At 46.0% G+C, this 10,060-nt stretch overlaps 1 pseudogene; it reads left to right on the top strand.

The window, feature by feature from the left end:
• The first annotated feature begins 8,337 nt into the window (after positions 1 to 8,337).
• On the top strand, positions 8,338 to 8,871 carry LOC144761555 (protein FAM162A pseudogene; annotated as a pseudogene).
• The last annotated feature ends 1,189 nt before the right edge of the window (positions 8,872 to 10,060 follow it).

The following is a 10,060-nucleotide window of genomic DNA, read 5'->3' as shown; positions in this document are numbered from 1 at the left end:
TCCAAAGAGGATACAGAGATCTACAAAAGACTCCAAAGGGAGCTCTGTGCCCATCTCAACGCACAGACAGATGTGGATCAGAATCGCATAGTTTTCAATACAGCACGGCAGGAACCAGGCGAACCGTTGCCAAACTTCATCACTCGGTTACAAAGTCTGGTACGAGGCTGCCACTTCAACACTTTTACAAATGAGGATGCGGTTCGACTTCGGATCGTTGAAGGTTGCATAAACCCTGACACCAAGCGCAAGATCCTGCAAGGGCATTGGTCGTTAAAGGAAATTATCAAGAAGGCCGAAATTGGAATGCAGATAAAAGCAAGAGACAGATTCAAGGACGTGCACCTGAGAGCAAACCATCAAGATACCTGGGAAGATAGAACTCAGAAAACAAACAAAACTGAAAAGAGAGAGAGGGAAGGCAGACCAGCAAAAAGACAACGGGAAAGATACAGCGACAAAGAAAGTGACAAGGATTACTCAGAATCAGACTCCTCAGCGTCCGACTACTCAAAGTCAACCAAGGATTACTCAGAGTCAGATGACTCAGAGTCAACCATCCAAAAGACAATTCCAAAGAATTATTCACCCCTCAAGAGTCATTCAAAGTATGACACAAAGTACTCTGACGAGGAAAGAGCGTCAAGTGGGACAGATCGCACTCCTGGACAAGAGAGCATCTTGCACAACAAGTGGGAGAGAAAGACAAACCCTAGAAGAAGGGGTCGCACTGGTCACCACCTGAAGTCGGCGCAGGAACATCAGTCGTCAAGCAGTGAAGACGAGTCCAAGGAAACATCTGGCAGGAGACCACATCACCCCCAGATCAGAGGTGTTAGAGCATCAAACAAGCGTGAAGGAGAAACAGGTCGCACAAGACGGACTGATCCTCCACAGCAACGAACCAGAAAAGATCCATGCATCTTTGGCTCCCGCGACAACGAAGAAACGGAGAGGAAATCGTTAACTTCAGGCGAGAAGGACAAAGAGGCAAAAGCTTGGGATCAAGCACAAGGAACAAGCACAGGGTCATCAAACAAACCCCCAAATGAGACAGCATTGAAGATGCTCCAACAAAGGCACACGGAGAAGCATCTCAAAGACAATTCAAAGGGAAAGAGCAATTTGTCACGGACTACGGAATTAAAAAATCCATTACACAAGACAGTTTCAAAGAAATGTTTGAGAAGGAATGGGAAGAAGGATCTCTCTGATGCGGAGCGCACATCCATCCAATCCTGGAAGTTGACAAAAGACTTCTCTGACCCAGAAAGCACGTCTATGGCCAGGGACTCCTCTGGTTCAGAGAGCGCGTCTGTCCGATCCTTTAAAAGGGGTTTGGCCCGGACCTCCTCTGATTCAGAGAGCGCATCTGCCCGATCCTGGAAGTCGACAAAAGACTTCTCTGACCCAGAGAACATGTCTGTCCAATCCCGTGAGTCGACCAAGTCATGGTCCCGACAACAGACGTGGCGTCAACCACCCGAACGCACCATGGAACCAAAGGACATCCTTCCCGTCAAGAGCAACATGTCACACACTAAGGTCTCTGAATACTCAGTCACTCCACCGGACAACCTGTCATGTCAGTCACAAGTATATCCAGACACAGATCAGACACCGTCACCCCTGAAGGGGTCCGCAAGGCTGACTCACAGAACCTATAAAAGGAAAACAGAGACAGTGGACCTTAGTAACCGGATGGGAAAGGACCAGCCAGTAACTCCGCAAGGAAAGCCGGACGTGTCAGGAGAGAGGGATCATCAGATGAGAGAGAAACATGCCTATGCACAACAGCCGGACGTGTCAGTAGAGAAATATCATCAGATGAGAGAGAAACATGCTTATGCACCGATAGCTCACGAGCTCGCCAGACAACCCGAGGCCGTGAATGAGTTATCGAACCAAACCAAGACCGTCTCATCAGATAGCACCGTACTGTCTGGCATACATGACCCTGAATTGGAGGACAGTGTTGCTCTCGACCGGACTAGCCGAAAGGAAGTAAGGGTAGATGCGGCGAATGAGTTACTGAACCAAACCAAGACAGTCTCATCAGGTAACACCGTACTGTCTGGTATACATGACTCTGAATTTGAGGGCAGTGTTGCCCTCGGCCGGACAAGACAAAAGGAAGCAAAAGTAGATGCGGGTGCTCGGAAGAGGACCGGAACATTATCCACTCGTGAAAGAGATCGAGCATCTGAACCAACCGTAGTTACACCACCGGAAGGAAACATGAGGACTGCGGACCGTGAGAGTAAACAGTTTACACGCAACGTGGTCAAGAATGCCTTGATCAAGACAACAGAAAGATTGACCAAAGCCAAGCCCACCACTGATTCGACACTACTGAAGCTTGAAAAACAGGCCGTCCGCCGACCCGTGTGGTGGATTGAAGAATTGCGAACATTGAAGACATTAAGTTCATTTTGTTAAGAAAGGGGGAGATGTAATATAGTTGACAGTCTAGTAGCTGGGATGGGAGGAGCTAGATGGGCTGAGGGGAAGAGGAGGAGTCAGAACAGGATGAGGGCAGTTAGAGTAGGGACAGGGTAGAGACAAGTAGCTGTTAATAAAGCTCCATTAATTAAGAACCTGTGTCTGTGGGTCTTTGTAGCAGGATGCTACACACCCCACGCCGCCGCCGACGGCTTTTGTAGACTTTCTGATGCCCAAAAACCTACTAGAAAGTAGCCCAAAGTAGTCCGACATTGCTACTTTGGGGAAGGAGGGACAGGAACGGCGTCAAGCAGACGGCGAAATGCATTGTGGGTTTGTTGTTGCAGCCGTTTGCCGTGTAAATAGTTGTTTAATATATTTTTGTTCAAAAATAAAAACGTTTTAACCTGTTATTTTGCTATAATGTTGTATATTTCTAATATTTGCCTAGGGTTTGTCGTTAATTGGGCGGGGTGGTCGGTGGAGCCGAGCTGTCTCGCAGTCATCATGGCGTTGAGTTCGGCTTTCCTCACTAGTTTCATACTTCCTGAGGGGTTGTTCCTAATGTTTCCATTTCAGTAAGGTTGAAAAGAGATCTCATCAGTGGCCTACTGACTTTACTCGATTCCTTTTATTTTTCCTAATGATTTTTATGTTCTTTTATTTGCTAGCACGATACCGCGGCTAATCCGCATTATCTTTATATATGTCCTTTTTATTAGGGGTGTCCTCCGGTGGAGCCAGATGGTCTACCTTTAATAAATGGTCCGGGCTGAACCAACTACTGAGCAATGGGGGGGGAGATAGGCATGACGGGTTACAACGGGGACAAAAGTCAGCACTACCTATCCTTCACTACTTTGCGGAGACTAGGTAGAATATTTCTATTCTACAGTATTCGCAAATAGGGAATACCCAAAGAGAGAACCAATTCCAAACAGTCAAGTTCGGACAAACAATCAATCAATCAAATGAGGAATAAAATAGGCGCGACGGGTTACAACGGGGGCAAAAGCCTGCGCTACCTACCCTTCACTATCTGCAAAGAGAGAGATCTTCCTGTTCCTCTCTGTTTGTAGACAGAGAAGATCCTTTCCAAGAACCAATTCCAAACGATCAAGGTCCGGTCAAACAATCAATCAGTGGGGGATAAAAATAGGCACGACGGATTACAACGGGGGCAAAAGCCTGCGTTACCTATCCTGCACTATCTGCAAAGACTAAACAGAGTATGGCGGCCCTGTGCTTGTTTGCAAATAGAGAATGATCCAAAAAGAACCAATTCCAAAACAATAAATGCTTGGATAACAATCAATCAAATGGAGAGGGAAGTAGGCGCGACGGGTTACAACGGGGGCAAAAGCCTGCACTACCCACCCTTCACTATCTGCAAAGGGAGAATACTCCTATCCTTCCCCGTTTGTAGACAGAGAATCTCTCAGGACAAAACAATCAAAATGCGTAATACTAGTATTTTCCAATGACAATCAAACAATCAATTCGCAATTTGTGGTGTTTCCACAACCTTAACCGGACCGTATGGACGGTTTCTCGTCTTCCGTTTCCAGCGCCCGATCGTCCTCTATTCTCCGTAATTGCTGTGGCACTCCTGATGGTTCCCAGTCAGGACCGTAGATCACTCGAGAGAGGTCTGTTCGGAACCGGTGAAGTTCGGATGATCGGCTGCCAGACAAGGGTCTATCGGGCAGGAGCTCTTCCCGATCGTTGCAGTCGTTCACTCTGTCGTTGGGACCTCTCTCACTGGATCCACGTGTCGCTGATGGGCCCCACGTTTGGGACGCCAATTGTGGAAAAAGGGTTCAGGCAGATCAGGTCGTTTACCCCTTTTCTAGGTTTGCCCGGCGTTAGCCGCTTCTCACCCAACTCACGATTACCCAAATAAAGAGGCAGGCGCTGGAGACTGGAAGGCAGGAAACAGGAGTTTATTTCCGACGGAACAGAACACGTCAAATCAGACAACAGGGTATCTTCTCGAGGTGCTCTAACAAGTTTCTCTACGGCTCAGTCTTTTATACACAGGTTTATGATGTACAAACATTCCTTATTGCAATAAAGACACTTTGAAGTACAAAAAGGGCATGTTTGGGACCCCAGCTCCAGGCCCATTCCCATACTGACCGCTCTGATGTTGTTTTCCCCTCCCAAATGTGACATGTGATTGTAATCTGCAGCCGGACATTCCAACAGGGCACGAGGGCAGGAGGGGGTGGTCAGATCTAAGGTTGGGCGGGCGATAAGATCATGCTTCGCTATGCGGGGCCGGAGGGGTACATCCACGAGACCTAGTTTTATGATGTGGGACTGGGTCGAGAGGCCAGGTGTAGCGGGGGGGGGGGGCATCAGAAGAGAGGAAGGGTGTTCCTGGGAGGGATGCGGGGGTGTCGGTCAGGTCTAGGGGTGTGAAGGCCTTGATTAATCACCGCTCCTCTGATGTGAGGCGAGGTCCTACTGTAGGAAGCAAGAAACTGCATCTGTTGGGCTAGGTGATGGCCTGGGATCAGGCCGGGCAATCGGGCAGGGAGGAAGAGGTTACCAAAAGGGCCCGTTCTATGAGTAGGATGAAAGAGCGAGGGGGCAGGGGTTCAGCACGGAGACAAGGTCGTGTTTAGCGGTGCGTTTATGGCCCGAACAGGAGAGACCGGGGGCTGTCGGGGCGCGGGGTGCTTGCGGGGCTGGAGAGAGAGAGAGTAAGAGAGAGATGATGGCTATCGGCAATGGGCAGGGAGGTCATGACACAAAGATGGCTACTATCTATGTTCAAGATGGAGCCTAAAAGGGAACAAGATGGCGGGGCACTGTTTCGTGACTTTCTTTACCTTCAACAGTGGCGAGGGTGAACACAAATGAACGCCGCTTATGTACATATACATTTTGTCATTTTCCACAGTTCCTAACCTGTGTGGGCTTGCAGTACTTCCCCAAATTGTATCCCTGAATGGGCATGCACAGCATACATTCACTGTTCTTGACTATTTTTCAAAACCCAGTACGGTGCAATTCTCTCAGTCCTATGGCCACCCACTTGTTTTCTTATTTTATCACAGCTACACTGCATTATAGGTGAACGCCCAGTTCTTCACTACTGTTCAACCCCTTCGGGATTTTTGTCTGCATATCAATGATGTATCTGGACTAGAGTCATCGCAGTCTTAGTTCTCGGTCCACACCTCGTATTTCTAGTGGTACATGATCCAGGCAAAATGATTTTAGCAAATTCCTATTGCTATTATGGTATGATTTAAAATGTCTTGCCACTTATTATTAGCTGTCCTTATTGACTATTGCTCGCAGGTGCTTTCATATGCGCACCTTCGTAGGATATATTGTGCTCCTTATATATCTCAACTGACAGGGTCAAATCAGGCAGTACACAGTGCGTGTCATGTTATAGTTCATGAATTTATTAACTCTCCTCGGCTCACGTAGGCCAGGAATTTCATATGTTAGAACCTTCTCACTATTCTCACAGGCCTTACATTTTTTGCATGGAAAAAATCTCTGTACTGGGGGCAGAATTGCTTCCACCTGTCTTCCTGGTAGATGGCTTTTCACTAACCTGTCTCTAATGGATCTCGCTTTCCTAAATGTCAAAAGTGGAAAATTTGGAATATCTTTTCCTATGGGGGGATCAGATCTCAGAATTCCCCAGTGTTGCTGTAGGATATTTCTTACTGTAGAGGCCTGATTTGAAAAATCTGTGATACACCTTAAAGGAGTGAGGCATATCTTTCTTGCTCTTATTTGTATCTTCCTGAAATAGCTCCCTCCTACTTGTTTTATTTACTCTCTGTTTCATACTCTGTAATACTCCCTTGTTATAACCTCTTACTCTGAATCTTCCCATACTTTCATATGCAGACTGTAGGTAATCCCTTTCTCTTGTGAGGTTTCTCCTAATACGGAGCAATTCCCCCTATGCTATACTCCTCACTAGTTAGGGGGCGTGACTACTACTCGCATGCGGGTCTGCATTCCCTGCAGTGGGCTTAATGTATAGTAAAGAACACAATTTGTTCTCACTGACAAAGACTTGCAGATCCGAACTGACCTTGGTAGTGCCAATATCATCGCTAAATTTAAGATTCACCTCCTTGTCATTCAGAGCAGCTATATACTTTGTAATTGACTCCTCCGTTCCTCGGCAGATGGCAAAGAGGTCATCTATGTACCTGTACCAACTTATTACACTCTCCAACCAGACATCCTTCATGTTCGCACAGGCCACCTGCTTCTCCCACCAGCCTACGAATATGTATGCATAGCTGGGGGCGAAACAAGTACCCATGGCCGTTCCCCATATCTGCCTGTATAGTGAGTCCTGAAAGAGAAAGATATTATTATTCAGACAGAATTCCACAAACTCAAGCAACGTTTCATTATGGTCATAGAATTTCAATGGGCGACCATCCAAAAATGTCACATCCTGTAACTCATCTTTGTGGGCTATGCTAGTATAGAGACTTGAGACATCCAACACAATCATCATCTAATCAGGTTCCCATGTAATGCCTTCTAGTTGACCCAGAAAATCTTTAGTGCCTCAAATATATGACACTAACACTGAGACAAATGGAAAAAGGAAATGGTCCACATATTTTGATATATTTTCTGTCAGGCCCTATATAGATGAAACATTCGGGCGTCCAGGTAGGTGGGCCTTGTTCTTGTGCACCTTTGGTAGGTGGTAGAATGTGGGTAATCTTGGATGTTGATTTGTCAAGAATTGCCTTTCTTCCATCGTTAACATTCCTCTCCCATACCATTTTGAAATTAGGCATTGGTATTGGTTAATACTTGTATTGTATTCTGCTTGGGAGGTTAGCACATAGCTCGTTGAATCTTGAAGTTGCCTCAATGCCTCCTTCATATAGTTCTCCCTTGTTTGTAAAACAATATTCCCTCCTTTGTCTGATGGTTTGTAGACAATATCCTGATCTTTCTGTAATCCTTCCAGTGCTTTTCACTGTTCCTTTGTCACATTCCTTTTGGTCTGTTTTATTCCTTTTGTGCGGAGGGCAATAAGATCTCGATTTCCACAAAGATATGAATTGTATCTGTTAGCAGTTGTAGAAAAAATGTGGACACTGGTCTAAATGGTCAATTGTTCTTCACTCAACCCAATTTCTGCCATGTGACGGCGGTAAGACGCTAGCACCGAAGGCAGCTGATCCAGCCATGTCAAGCGCAGGGAGCAGAGGCTTATCTATTAAAACCAACCCGCCTGAAAATAATCTATAATAATAAAGTGAGAGTATTCACATCCGAAATAAAGGGGAAGGCATACTGTGTGACTTTAACTGAATTTTGTTTTGGATTTACTGTTTTGGAAAACATTGATAATATTTTCCCCCAAAAAAAATCTGTCAATTGGGGGGATGCACCAAATGCACCATCACCCAGACCTCACTTGGTTTGTCTGTCTCACTGGGTGGAGAGGAGGGAAGGGGGGAAGGGGAGGGGAAGGGCCTCAGAGGAGGGGGAGGGGCCAGGAGTACGGAAAGTAGAGGGAGGAAATGGGGCACAACAAATACCAGGAGATTTCAGGTTAGAGGAGCTATTACGTTTTGGGGAAGGAAGAGTTGGAACAGTGTATTCAATAGAGGGGGGAAGTCTCTCCGGGAGGCAGAAATAAGTTTATCATGAGTAACTTATGGATAGCGCTAGTCAATATCTGTGTCTTAAATGACCTTGGTAAACGACGCAAGGTGGCAGAGGACTTAAAAATGCTGCACTCTGAAATTATCTGCCTCCAGGAAGCACATATTTTGGGTATAGAAAAAAGAGTACTAGATCACTTGAGATATAATGCCTTCCAAGTGGCGCTTCGCAGCACTATAACAGAACACCGTACTCACAGCGGCAACAGCTGAAGCCATGTGCAGCCTAGTCCCTGCGTGCAGATCCCTAGGGCGAGCTGCAGGGCTATTTCAGTCAAATATTACCCCCTCACCAAGAATTATTACAGGCATGCAACTGAATGCAAGGGCAGGGCTGTTCACTAAACCAACTGAAGACAAAACTACGCCTGAATCTAAAGGATCTGGGAATTCCTTCAAAGTGACAGGACACAAACCCACGGATTGGGAGAAAAGGTTACTGCTTTGGGGAGGTCGCTTCAAAAGGGAAGTGGATACTCCAGAGATCGTTTCGTTTGAGATGGTTGATTCTGCTAAGAACAGAGTCTGCGTGAAAGTCTCTTATATCATGACAGCTCTCACCATCATGAGATGCATCACCATGGTCATCTCTGGAAAAAAGGCAGTCGGCCGTCATGAGTCTCTAGCTGGAATGAATTTGGAGAAGAAAGCTCGCCTTCACGAGGAGTCTCACGCAGAAGATGTGGCGAAAGCCGAATGAAGAGTGCAAGGAGTGAATGGACAGTGGGACTGTCAGAGAATCTGGTTTAAACTCAACAACGGCATCGTACTGAAAGGAAGAAAACTTAAAAAAATCTTAGTATTGGCACTTAGATCCTAGTTGACCTTCGTGGTATTGCACAAGGTGCGGTGGGATGAGAGTGTGAGCTCAGCAAATGCTGTTTCTGAGGAAGTGTTCTCTTTTTAGTGTGAGGCAATTGTGTGACAGTATTTTTCAGACATGAGCTGGCTTGATTGCCTGTTGTCTTCACCATTCCACCATTGGATTTCACAGCAGCACATTTCTGAGAGATTGCTTTTGTATCTGCTGCTTTGGTGGATCCCATTTCACAACATCCCCTGTAGCTCTGTTGCCAGCACTGATTTAGGCAAGCATTAGTGCACATAACACTATAAATGCAGCTGCCTTGTGTGTTTTGCTTTCTAGAGTTGGTGGCAGTAGACCTTTATAGAGTGAATTTTCGCATGTGAGGTAATACTTGTGGTATTTGCCAAATAAATGATTTGTTTCAGCAGTAACAAAAAATCAATATATCAATATCAATATGCCTACCTGTTATACACTATAGAGTGTATAACAGGTAGGCTTGCCCTAGCCAAAGCGGCAATAGGGGACATAGTTATAACAAAGGTCACTGAGAAATATATGACTCAACGGGAGGTATGCTACAAGTTTAGTGAACGGGTAGGACGCATATTAGGAATGGGTACTAGACAGAAAAATGTGCGTAGCGAGGTAAGAGCAATTCAGAATGAGAAAGGGAACCTGGTTACTACAGCTCCGGGAATCCGAGAGGAATTCCATAGGTTCTATATGAAATTATATGATTCCGAGAGGGATGGTGGGGAGAATGCAATTAGGAAATACCTAGTTTCTGATTGCGAGTAGAAATTCTCCACGGAGGACTGGGAAGCCATGGAAGCTTCTTTCTCACCCGAGGAATTATTTAGAGCCCTCAGTGAACTCACAGGAGGAAAGTCCGCAGGGCCAGACCCAATTCTGCTTGAATTCTATAAGATTTTTTCGGAAATCACTTGGGAGAAGATTTTTCGGTATCATCTACCAGGTATAGATGGGGGAGCCTCCCCCGGAGTCCTGGACACAGGCCAGTATCATTTTATTCTTGAAGAAAGGGATTCCAGCCAAATATGCCATTTTCGATCGATATGAGGAACAAGATGTAACTATGGCGTTTCAAGTTTGCACACAGTCTCATGCA

The sequence above is a fragment of the Lissotriton helveticus genome, chromosome 6 (genome assembly GCF_964261635.1).
Source record: "Lissotriton helveticus chromosome 6, aLisHel1.1, whole genome shotgun sequence".
NCBI classification, from domain to species: Eukaryota; Metazoa; Chordata; class Amphibia; order Caudata; family Salamandridae; genus Lissotriton; species Lissotriton helveticus.
This window is presented reverse-complemented; position numbering and strand designations above follow the sequence as displayed.